At 38.4% G+C, this 12,442-nt stretch overlaps 1 long non-coding RNA gene across 1 annotated transcript; it reads right to left on the bottom strand.

Moving 5' to 3' along the window:
• Positions 1 to 10,449: 10,449 nt before the first annotated feature.
• LOC119408121 lies at positions 10,450 to 11,070 on the bottom strand. The gene is made up of 3 exons (XR_005186711.1): positions 11,029 to 11,070; positions 10,882 to 10,932; positions 10,450 to 10,491 (listed from the first exon to the last, which is right to left on the bottom strand). It is a non-coding gene; the product is annotated as an uncharacterized LOC119408121 (long non-coding RNA).
• Between the last annotated feature and the right edge of the window lie 1,372 nt (positions 11,071 to 12,442).

Genomic DNA, 12,442 nt, shown 5'->3' with positions numbered 1-12,442 from the left:
CATGCCTTCATGCATAGATGGACGTCGTCCACACGCTTTAATGTACAGCCGGACGTCGTCCATGCGCCTTAATGTGCAGCTGGACAGTGAAGCGTCCACAACAACTCTCCACTTTTATCCCCAGTAAGTGCTTCTACCAACAACAAACTAACGACAGGAATTTTAAGTGCTGAAGGTAATAAATAGTCGAATATTAACATAGAAATGATTTAAATGACTGTATGTCTGTCTCTACCACTTTGTATTTATAAATGTTGTTGTGACTGTTGCAGTATATAAATTGGGTTAAGGATATTTAATGGTCTGTGTTTGTAATAAACTACCAGCATCACGAACGTTGGACCACCACCATTACTCTCACCACATCTTGTCATTGGTTCGACCTACAGGATTACAATATGCTAAACAAATGATTTGTAAACTTTAGTACTGAGTCTGTAGCTACTGCCACACAGTCGTTGCTGAAACTGGAACAAAACCAACAGGTAAATAAATTCATGTACATTAGATTTAATCACTTATGTGGATAAATCTTGCTTACAGAATGAAATAAAGATTTAGGGAGAAAAGCCTCTTTCTGATCAAAGAAACAAACATTGCAACAGCTTCTTCGTTTGTAAATCAAAGACATGTACTAAAAGAGGTGTGGCAATGCAATTGTTAGCAACTTTTATCTGTTAAACAAACTGATGGTAGGTTAGGATGAAACATTTAAGCATCCTTTGCACTCCTCACCATCAATTATGCTTTCAGCAAAAATAAATGAACACTAATGAAGTATCTCTTTAGATGTTTGACTTGGTTTGAGAATAAATGCTAGCATTTCCAAAAAAAAAAAAAAAAAAAGACAGTAATTGTCTTCCTTTATTTCTTTAAGTTATATGAAGCAACACTACTGTTTTCATCATCATGTGATTTAGTTTGAATAAAGTATTGCAATTTAACAACAAAGTCCATGCTCAATAATCCAGGTATACAATCCAACATTTTTCAGTCAGACAAGACTGTCAACAAGGAAGAGGGCCGGCAATGGAGGAGGGGGCGTACCAAAGAGACCATCTTATCACAAGCAGAACTGGTTTGTTCCAATTTAGAGTAAGCAGTTGGGGGAAGAATCAGTTTTGCTGTACGTTTCCTCGACTGATGAAGCCTTACGGACCGAAGGCGAAACGTTTCAGCACAAAAAAAAAGAAACCGTCCAGATGAGCTGACTGAAAAATGTTGGATTGCAATTTACTAAAAAAGGTTTTGTTTCTTGATATGTACAAGAAAAGGACAGTGTGTAAGTTTTTGTGTTTGTTTGTTCTGCTACCATAAAAAAAAAAACTGTTCAAAATGTTGTAAAATATTTTTGTCTTTTTGTAAATGTGATGAACAGCATGGCTCTGTGCATTAAATACGCTACTGTTAGCTTATCTTAGCATAAAAACTGACCTGCAGGAAATGCCTCTCTGCATCAGGCCAACAAATAAAATGTACAAAACCAAAAACTGAACGTTTGTCCACATGGAGCTGCAGAACTAAGTTTAAAATGCATGCACTCACAAAAAGCAAGCCTAATTTCTGAACTATTTAATGTCTCTGGACACTGATTAAAGGATATTATCCATTTTTCGCTGTTTCTGGTCTTTAGGAAATGTGTATGGCTTTAGCTGCAAACAGCTCTGCTGTATTCATTAAAAGCTAGATGAAACCTGAGCTTGGAAGTTGGAATTTCTAAGTTCCATGTTGGAAAAATCCAAAATGGCTGACTTGGTGATAGCTGCAGAAATGAACAATTTCAACTTCTTTTTGTTCATTCTTAATTTAATCAGTAGAACTAGAATACCACGTTTAGAAATGTTTATGTGTAAAATACTGCACAGCTTCAACTCTGAAAAAGTTGTGTAAAATGGAAATAAATAAAGTGGGTAACACTTTACAATAAGGTAAAAAAAAAATTTGATTAACATCTAGGGAACACCTAATAAATGAATCAGGAACAAATCAGGAGCTAATTGGTAGTTAACTAGTACTTACTGGGTAACACACAGCCAAACCTTATTAGGGGACTACTGGTTATTTACCTTGTAAATGAAGAGGAACTAACCAAGAGCTAATGGGTAGTTACCAAGGAAACCGAAGGGAAACAAATCAGGAGCTAATAGGGAGTTAACCAGTACTTACTGGGAAACACACAGCCAAGCCTTATTAGGGGACTACTGGTTTGTTACCACAGGAGCATACCAGTAGGTGATGGTCAGGTAGTGATTAAGTAATGATTGGTTCCTCAGTAAGTACTTGGTATGGTGCTTCACTACACCAGTGAACAAAAGAATAGCCAGGCAATTATTTGGTACTCGGTAAGTGATAGTCATATAAGATGGCAGCAGTACAAGACAATGAAATTGATAATGTCTTTCATCAATAGGTTTACAAAGAGAAAATCCAATAAAATCAATAATCAGTAGGGAACAGGTTTTGACAATTATGAGCTGTGACCTCACTGGTGCAGGGTTTATTCAGAACCCACACGGAGAATTTCTCCTCTGTTTCTGTGGTAACAAACCAGGAGTCTCCTAATAAGGCTTGGCTGTGTGTTCACCAGTAAGTACTGATTAACTACCCATTACCTCCTGATTCGTTCCTCTTTGCCTTCCTTGGTAACTGCCCATTAGTTCTTGACTAGTTCCTCTTCATTTACAAGGTAGCTAACCAGTAATCCCCTAATAAGACTTGACTGTGTGTTCCCCATAAAGTACTGGTTAATTACCCATTAGGTCCGCATTCATTCCTGAGACGTTCCCAAGTAAGTTAATCAAATTTAGTGTACCTTATTGTAAAGTGTTACCATAAGTAGTGTAAAAGACAGGAGGGCCTCTTGAGTTCTGTTAGCTGCTGCTGCTCAGACAAGATTTATAATGACTCACATACGAAGACAAATGTTTATTGTCACAAAGGTTTTGTCTGGTTAGTGATGCAGACGTTGTGGTTGAGTAAACGATGCACTGTTTAAACAAACGTCGCTTGTTCAGTGGACAAAACTGAGTGTGGATGTAATTTTGGCACAAAGAACAACGACGTCATGCCACCATTATTTGTCTCGTCACAAAGAGAAGAGGGGAACTGGAAATACCTTCTGTCCGTTCATTTAGTGAGCTGGATAACCTGAAAAAAATAAACGAGGTACTATCATTTTTGTGTTTGGCTGCATCTAGGTGTGAGAAAGGTGCCTATCAAAAGTTGGGTTGCCACCTCAGAATCCAACATGGCTGACAACTTATAAATGTAAACCTGCAACACCTGTCACTTGAGGAAACTATGCTTTCTAGTTTTTATATTGCTTAAATGTATACCAGTAGTTTCCTCAAATCATTTGGGTGGCCGCAGATTAATCTATGATGGCCAAAGCCACCAGTGGCCACCCCCTAGCTCCACCATTGTACCTGGTGATGGATAAAATCTGTAGTTCCCTCCTCTCACCAGGATCCATCCCTCTGCGCCTCCTCAGACAAGCAAAAAAACAACTCCCTCTGTTCTTCTCCATAGTGAAACTTCTACCACTTGAATATCTAGCACCAAAGACATTAAGGTTTGCTTTCATTCTCTGTTCACTTCCAGTCCAGAAAAAACACTCATCTCCAAAACTACATCCACTACTCGAATCCCTTGATGATGATGGACATCAGCGTATCGCTTGTTAATCAGCACAAGCACCTAATTACAAGCAGGTGGTTCAAATCCCACCACTAAAGTTTGGTGGTTGCAACAGATATTAATCAGATATCTCAAAATACTCCAATGGTTTTTTCTTTTACCCGTTTTCCCTCTAACTAAAAGGTTACATAAAGTTGCAGCTTCCTGCATCTTTTTATTAAGCTCTTTGACAGATAAATATTCTTATTCTAACCTCAGCTTCTCTGTATTTGAGGAGCCATCGGTGCAAAGTCATTTCACACAGAAAGTGTATTTTTATTTTTATGTAATACATTTTGGTTTCTTTCAGCTTCAACCAGACTGAGTTTGTTTACAGGCCATGGTTCTCATACAAAATACTAAACAAATTACCTTTAATTTTGAAAAATGTTCATTTCCTTATAAATTAATACCATTTTGGACACGTTACAAATGTAATTTGTGCCTAAGTAACTGGAGATGAGATGTAACCGCCTTGGTGTGGGTTTTATATTTAGATGACTCTAAAGGAAGGAGTGATGTAGTCAGTTTTTCTTGTCTTCAGCTTTAAGATGAAGCTTGTGCTCCTCCAGCTGCTCTTTTGTCACCACACCTGCTCCTCGGTGGGGGCGGATGTGGAAGGATGGCCACGGTGATGCAGATTTGCTAAAGAAGAAATAAAAGATTTCAACACACTGCAGCATTTTGTTTAAGTTACCGAAGAGGATAAGATTAAAACAGATTATTTTGTTTATTTGAACCAAAACCACAAGGTCTTTGATCCTCCTCATGCCTTTTCTCCTTTATCTGCAAAATAAATCAGCAAAATATTTTCCAAGATGTCTCACTCCTTCATTAGACCTGGAGGAGACGTGAAGGAGACGCACTCTGGTGTTTGCTGACTAGAACCCTTTACTGCCTCTAATCTGCAGACAGTGTGAGGTGATAATCCCTCGTGTAAAACTGGATTAAGACACACAAAAATGTCTTTAAAGGTCATCTGAGGAAAATAATAAATCACAGCTGCTTCCTCAATTTGTGCAAATTCCATTTTAAACAAATGATGAAGAAAATGAAAAGAAGGGCACATAAAGTGTGTCTAAAACTAATTTTTTTTACATTTGTTAGAACTCAAACGTGCAATCAATTGATTCAGGAATAAAGAAACAAGAGTTTATAGGAAGACTGCATTATATTTAAGAAACCCTTTTAAATTAGTAGAAATTTCTCTGTGTGTCTGTAGGCACGACATGATGAATTAACTTGGAAGATGCTTCTTTTACCAGAGTAGCAGTGGTCGGCGTGTCCATCCAGTAGAGTTTCTTCATCTGAAACATGCACGGGAAAACACTGAACACAAACTCTCATAAACAGATGTGTAAATGTAGCAAGGCTTCATTTGAATGAAAGCCGAAGAAAGGAACCCGTGGATGTACATCAAAAACTGATTAACTCTCAGAGTCAACCCAATAGATGACCACCACAACTACCGTATTTTCCGCTGTACACGTCGCACCGCTGTATAAGTTGCATCAGTCCAATTATGTCTAATAAAGTGGGAAAAAACATAAATATGTCACTTCGCCGTATAAGTCGCATCTATTCTGCATCACCGCTGACAACCCGGAAATGTGGGCCGGTGTTGTGCCAAAAATTGATGGGCTGCAAAATGGTGACCGTGGGAGTGTGCACAGGAGGACTTTAACAAGAATTTAACAAGTTAACACTTAAAAACAATAATTTATTTGCTCGAAATTATACCAAAGATGTGTCTCGGTTTAACTTTTGCTTAATAAATGCGCTTTGACGGTTTAATCAGCTGCATTTCAAAGCTGATATGCAGAAGCAGGAGCAAGCAGAGGGACGACCCAATGTGCAACTCTTCAAAATTTAACAAGATAAGCACCTAAAACAATTATTTGTTAGCTCAACATTATAGTAAAGGTGTGTCTCAGTTGAACTTTTACTTAATAAATGCACTTCAATGGTCAAATTAGCTGCATTTCGCCGGGGCAGCGCAGCAAAAAGAAGCTGATTTGAAGGTTGCTCCAGGCATGATCCCAGAGCTAGATGAAGGTGGCAGGCTATGGCAAGCCGATTGTAACATTAATAACCACGTTTATCTATTACATGACACAACGGCATGCCATACTGCTCGAGTGCCATCTAGCGGCTGAAAATGGTAGTGTTCACTGTTTTCAGTCAGAATGAATGAAAACTGTCATATCTCAGCCAAAATTTGTTTTATAAATATGGGGGGAAAAAAAACAAAGAAGTCGCTTCGGTGTATAAGTCACAGTGCATGCAAATTATGCAAAAAAAAGTGCAACTTATAGGCCGAAAAATACGGTAATTGATTTTAGCCAAAACAGAACTTGCTATAACTCAATCACATTTGCAGATGTTGAGCTTGTTTGATGATAGTAGCTGAGAATCATTCACAACACTCACTCTGAGCACTAACGCAGCTCGCAAGTCCTTTCAATATTAGGTGACATCACGCATGTGAGGTTTGACCAAAACAGCTATAACTGTATCATTTGTCAACATAAGATGATCTTTATCCAAAACTCTGACATTAACCTCTGGAAGTCCCTTTAACTCCATGACAGTTAGTGTTCCAGGAGAAAATCTACCAAATTATTTAACAGCTTAAAAATACTATTTTTAAAAAGCCTTTTCCACAGTACGCCAGTCATATTTTGGAGCTCTCTCAGCATGATAAAAATATCACATTTAAAAATACTTTAAAGAAAACTAACATTTTAAGGGCTTCTAATAAACTCCACATTTCTTTTTTCATTTAAAATGTAGTAATTTAGTCATTTAAAAAAAAAAAAACTTTTATTTTTTTTTTCCAAAAATGTGTGGCTAATTTTTCCCCATAAAGTCTTCCACGGGTTAAAGGCTTTTCCCTCAAGAATACTAGCCTTTCATTTTAAATGTTAAAGTCTGACTTGAGTATTTAGTATTTAGTTAAGTTGTTTGTGGTCAACTATGGAGCGTAGAATTATACATTGTTTTAGTGAGTGTCCACAGGAAGATGTCTCCTTACTTTGACTGTCAACCTCTTGAATGGGTGGGAGTCCTGTTGTGGGGAAAGACAGTAACCATCAAAAAACTGAAACATGAAATTATTAATTATTTTTATTAAATATTTTGTTTTACTTTTGTATTTTAAGTAACTCACCTGACCAAGCCTGAAGCCCAAATGGCTGGTGTGGTGTCCCTGCTGGAAACGAGTTTGTTAAAACTGATGAACAGATGTAATAATATAAAGTATAAATAATAGTGAAGATTACCTTTAAAAGTAACATCTGGTTCTCGCTCACCAACTAAATAAAAAGCACAAGAAACATTGTGTTTGTCACAAACATTATTAATTATTAATTCTGTTTTACTTGTGGAAAACCATGATTATGCAAGCTAGGCCTTCAGTTAGGATGTGATACTATAGCTACCTAATAAATGCTGACATCAAAACATGACATCATCACTTTATTTGTAAAAATTGAATTGTTTTTATTTTAAATTATTTCTATCTTAACATGCGATTCTTGACCTGCCATTGTGTATCTGTTCCTCTCAAACCTAGCCGGTCGAAGCAGATGGTCACTTGTCCTGAGCCTAAAGGTTTCTTCCTCATGAGGGAGTTTTTCCTTTCCACTGTCGCCTTCATGCTTGCTCAAGATGAGAGTTCTGTGATGGAGTTAAACTCAAAGCAGTTTGCTCCTCAGATAAATAATGTTAACTTATTTTTTATTGTATATGAATGTTTTTATTCAGTGCCCTGAGATGACTTCTGTTGTGACTTGGCGCTAAATAAATAAACTGAATTAAATTGAATTGAATATAGTCAACTCACCGAACAAGAAGCACTTACCCTTTTTATACATCAAGTGAAACCTCTAACAACAACCTGAACATATATGTCAACCCAACACTAAACAGAACCATCAGGGACAACCCATCCGAACACATAACCTGAAAAAGTTCACCTACTTGTGTCCCAAGACTACCCAGCAGGCCCTGCGGCTCACCGAGCCTCTTGTGTTAAAGTATAGCATGTAATTTCAAAAATTCAGACTGAAATTGAACAGCACAGAACTTACTGTTTCTGTAAACTTTCATCATGTCATGGAAGCAAAATACAACTTTAATATTGAAAAATGGCAATGCAAACCTATATTTATATTCAACCTTCATTAATAAGAACAAATACAGTTTAAGTGTAGATTGCAACTGAATGCATCACAAATGGTCAAAAAACTAAACAAAACAAACAAACAAAAAAAACACCTGTAGGGGATTCTCAAGGCTCGGAGCACCTTGTTTTGCTCCCACTCCACATCAACATCTGGTTAATATTCCTGTCAGTTATTAAACAAACTCATCCTGGAGGGCGTCTGACTGAGCTCAGCCTTCTCTCCCAACACTGAAGTCTTAACCAATGACAAAGAACCTTCAAACATGTTTCTGCCTGGAGACAAACATTTGAAAGAATCTCTATTTTCTTGGATTAAAAACCGTTTCTTGCTCAACTGCAAAATGCTATACAGAAAATGAGAAATTAGAAAAAAAAATGACATTAAATATATATATTCTATATAAAATAAATATTAAATTAAAATTTTAATGTAACAATTCAGGGCAGCACGGTGGCACAACTGGTAGAGCTGCTGCCTCTCAGCGAGCAGGTCCCTGGTTCAAACCCCGGTCCAGGGGCCTTTCTGGGTGGAGTTTGCATGTTCTCTCCGTGCATGCGTGGGTTTTCTCCGGGTGCTCCAGTTTCCTCCCACAGACCAAAAACATGCATGTTAGGCTGATTGGTAACTCTAAATTGTCCCTAGGTGTGAGTGAGAGAGTGAATGGTTGTTTGTCTTGTTTGTCTCTATGTGGCCCTGTGATGGACTTGCGACCCGTCCAGGGTGTACCCCGCCCCTCGCACAGTGATTGCTGGACATGGGCACCAGCGACCCCCATGACCCAAAATGGAATAAGCGGATAAAGATAATGGATGGATGGATGTAACAATTCATAAATGATTAATTCTAAGGCCTTCACTGAAGGCGTAGAAGGCCCTCAGAGTTCCCCACTGTTTTACAGACAGCTCCATGATCTGAAAAATAAATAGATATGCATGAAATCTGAGTCATAATATAGATATATACGATATTTAAAAATATATATTTGCCATTAAAACAATAATTTACTGAATACCCATGTACATCCAAGATCATGTAATCTTTACAGTCCAACACAATCCAAACTTCCTGTTGTCCACATGCGATCACATGTGAACAACATGGTCCAGTCCTGTGGTTTGTCTGTAAAGGGTGATTCTGGAGAAGGGTGAGGTGGGAGGACTTACTCAGTTGACTTCAGAAAGGACGAGAAACACGTGGACATGTCATTTCATCAGAGTACAACCAGACAGATTAAACCCGACCTTCTGCCTAATTTAGATTCAACAACCAAACCACCAAAAACAATATTTGCTCAGAGAGAGAAAGCAGACTGCACTCAGTGAAGCTTCGGCTGAGGTTAGAGCCTGAAATATTCCTGCTTTTGTTCCATAAAACATATGAGTCATCTTGAGAAACTGAAATCAACATGAAAATTAACTTGTTTTGTGTTCCTATTAAACATGATACAGTTTAAAGCACTTCCGCGGGAATTTTGTTTAATGTGTCCATCATGCTATGATGTTCCGAAGAGGTAAGACCTGCATGAGCTCAGATAAACCAATCCATAGCAACAACAAAACTCTAATACATGAATAAATTAAACATTTTCATGCAGAGTAAAAAATGTTTTTAGATTAATCCCAGAAGTTAGCATCATCTGGGCTGCGAATGTTAGAGCCTCAAAAATGCAAGAAAATAGGAAATGAGTGTGTTTACCACCATGAACTGTGTGTCTGCATTTTCTCAAGCAGGTTTTCTAAAACCTTAAGCTCTTTTTCTGTTCACATCCTCCTAAGCTGTATTCTAATCCATGCACATTATTTTGCTGCCCATCTTAGCGCTCGCCACATCCGCCTCGGCCTGCTGTCTTACCTTATGGGCACACTTTTTAAATCAAGACGAGCCAGTGTAGACCAGATGCAGCACTACAGTAAGGCATGTAGGCTACAGGTGGACTGCAGTTGTTAAAAATAATTATTAATTATTTTCCTGGACAGCCAGGGTTGTAGCCTTGTGTGTTTTCTGCCATAGAAGAGCTCCCGTGTCTAAATCCAGCTCTTGTGCCCTGGAATTTACTAAAACTACAACAAGAGGGGTTCTAGATGGGTTTCAGACACCTGCTAAAGAAGTGAGAAGATTCTGCCTGTCACTACTTTATGACTATTTTGTTCCACAATTTATTTTAACATGTCCAGAATTTACGTGTCAAGACTGAAAAATTTCTGCAACTTCCACATGGAAATTGAGAACCACCGCAAATGTCTGGAGGTTTTTAGAGACTTCCTTGTGAACGTTGGTGGTCAACAGACACTTCCTGGTGGGGTATCAGCTTGAACACATGGGAACCGTCACTCTGGAGTAAAAGTGTACCCTACCCTTCTATTTATTTCAGTTTATTTCTCTCCCTCAATTCTATTTAAATCCCTTCTAATCACCATTCCAGCAGCGGTTCGTTGTCCTGACTGTTCAGATGTCTCATCCTCCTCGTGCTCTGCTGTGTTGTTTCCCACCAGAGTGTTGCCAAGTTTGTTGCCGCCGCGCCAAACTTTGTTTATTTCAAATAAATCAGTTTTTAGTTTACCTTTGAAACTCCTCGTGTCTTCCTGCATCTTGAGTCCAACCCCACACCGACCGTGATACCTGTAAACATCTGCAAACACATCAGCACAAAGAACAAGAACTTCAAATTAACCAGAGAGAATGTGCAAAACAACAAGCACATTCTTGTATTGGGCTGTGCAAATATAAAAAAAAAGAAGACTGGAGTCTCATCATTGAAATTTGCCAGAAAGTGACACATCACCCAGAAGCACAAACCACCATCAGAACCTGACATGAGCAATGCACTTGGCCCCTCTGTTAGCGAGTCAATCCGATCAAAGTAAACCGTTTCACCAAACTGAATTCATTCAAAGAGCTGCAGCAGGTAAGATATGAACTGTTTCACACCTTTCAACAGATATCCCTTTAAAAATACAAACTACCCCTTTGAAGGAGATTTTAGCATTTACTGGATGTGAAACTAAAGAAAAGCGTTTACCTTTTAACTGCAGACTGGTAAAGTGGTAACCAATGGGCACCTTGGGCCTTCCTGTAGAAGAAAAATACATTTTGAGGCCATTTTTAACACCTTAAGGCAACTCAACAAACTACTGGCATTGTTGTCGTTCTGTCTTTGTGCACAAACGTTTTCCAAAGTAGATTTGTCTGATCACAACCGTCATGACAGTCAGCAATAGGACACCCAGCAGAGCCAGCCAGATCACCATGAGCGTGCACCACCCCTCATCTGGAGGGAACACATTTAGAAACCTTCAGCTCAGCATGCCTGTCTGCAGAAAATGTTGTTTTTATTAACTGATTCAACCTAAAATTTAAAATAATGCATTCAACACAATTAATTAGTTAACATCTCATTATGACATCAAACAATGGATAAGATAATTATATAAACTAGAAAAAGTGTATTTCTTTCGAAAATGCCATGTGAAAGCTTATTGTTGACTGGTTAGGCTGAAAACTGCTGAACAAGCAACTACTTAAAAGGATCAGCAGCAGCTAATTAAAAACTAGAAGCTGAAAAAGCAGAAAATATGTGAAGGAAGCTGAAGGAAGCTGCTATTAGCAAAAACAAGCTGAAAACATGTGAACAAAAGCTGAAATGAGTTTTAAACAGCATAAAAGATTTAAAGAATGAAGGGAGCTTGATACATTTTCTATAAAAATGGCAGATAGGTAAATATTTCAAAAAGTAAAAATTGCACAAATACCAACAGTCAGAGCAGGAATGACCTGAATGAGCTGAATGTTTTGATGTATGAATTGTTGAAATAGCACAGTAATTATGGTCAAACACGGTAAAAAAAAAATAATAATAACATGGGTGGAAATCTGTGTTTGATGGATTCCCGTTTTTATCTGGAAAATATGACAGATTCATCTTTTAAAAATGGGGGCGTTTTGGAGCTCATCGCAGAAAGAAAGGAAGCCAAAATCAATACAGGAGGTGCAGAAAATTGGGAGGTGGTGTGCTCCTGGGAAAAAAAGTCATATAGTACAAAAGAGGTGAGAATCACAGCAGAGATGTGAGTCAAGAGAAGGAGAACAGAAAGAAAATTGTTCTATTGAAAAACGCAACTCCACTGAGGACTGGGAGGAATAAAATGGAAACAGACTGGTTTCCTGATCTCTCAGTGTCTCCTCAGGTAGATTGAAGCCACATGAGGAACAAAGATGAACCCTCACTCACGTCGACACCAACCTTTATCTGTTCGTTTCCATGGCAGCTTTTCTTTCATTGTTCCTGTCAAAAGTGTTTGATTGGAGAGCCGAAGGAGGCAGTGGCTTTGATTGGCTGATTTAGGTGTGGGAAGGAGAGGAAGACAGCAGTAGAAGACCTCCATCTGGACTTCACCATCACTCGCTTGGTCTACCGTCACTTCTGGTGGGTGGAGGGAGCTGTGATTGCTGCGGCCAGTTAAAGTGAGGGTCAGGATCTCCGAGTCATTGAGCTGAAGCCTGACTGACACCTCAAAATACATCTTCAGACCTGTGGATAGAAAATCAATAAATACAATTATATTCCATGTTTTAGATGAAAA

Source organism: Nematolebias whitei, chromosome 3 (assembly GCF_014905685.2).
Source record: "Nematolebias whitei isolate Nwh7 chromosome 3, NemWhi1, whole genome shotgun sequence".
In the NCBI taxonomy this organism is placed as follows: Eukaryota; Metazoa; Chordata; class Actinopteri; order Cyprinodontiformes; family Rivulidae; genus Nematolebias; species Nematolebias whitei.
This window is presented reverse-complemented; position numbering and strand designations above follow the sequence as displayed.